We start from the raw sequence: 735 nt of genomic DNA on the forward strand, positions 1-735 counted from the left end.
CTCTTCCCAAGCCCATGTGACCCCTGAGGAACAGATCCTCAAACAGCCTTAAGAGTAAAAATAAATTGGTTTACCTGGGACAACTTTATGGCCTTAAACACCCAAAAGGATAGTATAACCAAAGATTAAAGGGGCCAATGTAATTTTTTAAGGGTCCATATGTATAGCTAAAGGCTATATAACAAGCAACAATGCCAGATAGGCGATACCTTCTTTTGAGTTGTTGGCCACGGTGGCCAAAGGGTCTTCCAGATAATAACCCAGCATAGACCTGGGAAAATGAACAGCAGACCCCAATCTTGTCTAAAGGAATATTGACAACTGATTGCTGCTAGATGAGGAACAGCTGACCTTCCTAAAACAAAGACCTCTATATAGGCTGATTAGATTCACCAGAAAGACAAGTAGTAGGGAATGTCTGGGGGTGCTGACAACACAGCACACAGTAGCAGGGATAACAGAGTATAAGGGCTCTAGTGCAGGGAGGGAGGCTATGGGAGGGTGCCATCTGGGAAGTGGGTGTATAGTTGAATAAGATGATTTGGGATGTTCTGTGTGATATACACACACACACACACACACAAAATCAACAAATTTTTAAAAAATATATTATATTTGAGGAGGAAGCATGGAAATTTACGTCATGTTAATTAGTAGAGGTGTTAAACATTACCATTGAAATCTGCCGGATGACTTTATATACATACTCAGGTGCCAAGGATCTGAGTGCAACCA

The 735-nt window shown here is 41.4% G+C and overlaps 1 protein-coding gene across 2 annotated transcripts in view; it reads left to right on the top strand.

Moving 5' to 3' along the window:
• Dhx57 (DExH-box helicase 57) overlaps positions 1 to 735 on the top strand; it is a 95,117-nt gene that overhangs the window by 10,054 nt on the left and 84,328 nt on the right. The gene's annotated exons all lie outside the window — the stretch shown is intronic.

This window comes from Nannospalax galili, unplaced genomic scaffold (assembly GCF_000622305.1).
Source record: "Nannospalax galili isolate Female #2095 unplaced genomic scaffold, S.galili_v1.0 scaffold1735, whole genome shotgun sequence".
Taxonomy (NCBI): domain Eukaryota; kingdom Metazoa; phylum Chordata; class Mammalia; order Rodentia; family Spalacidae; genus Nannospalax; species Nannospalax galili.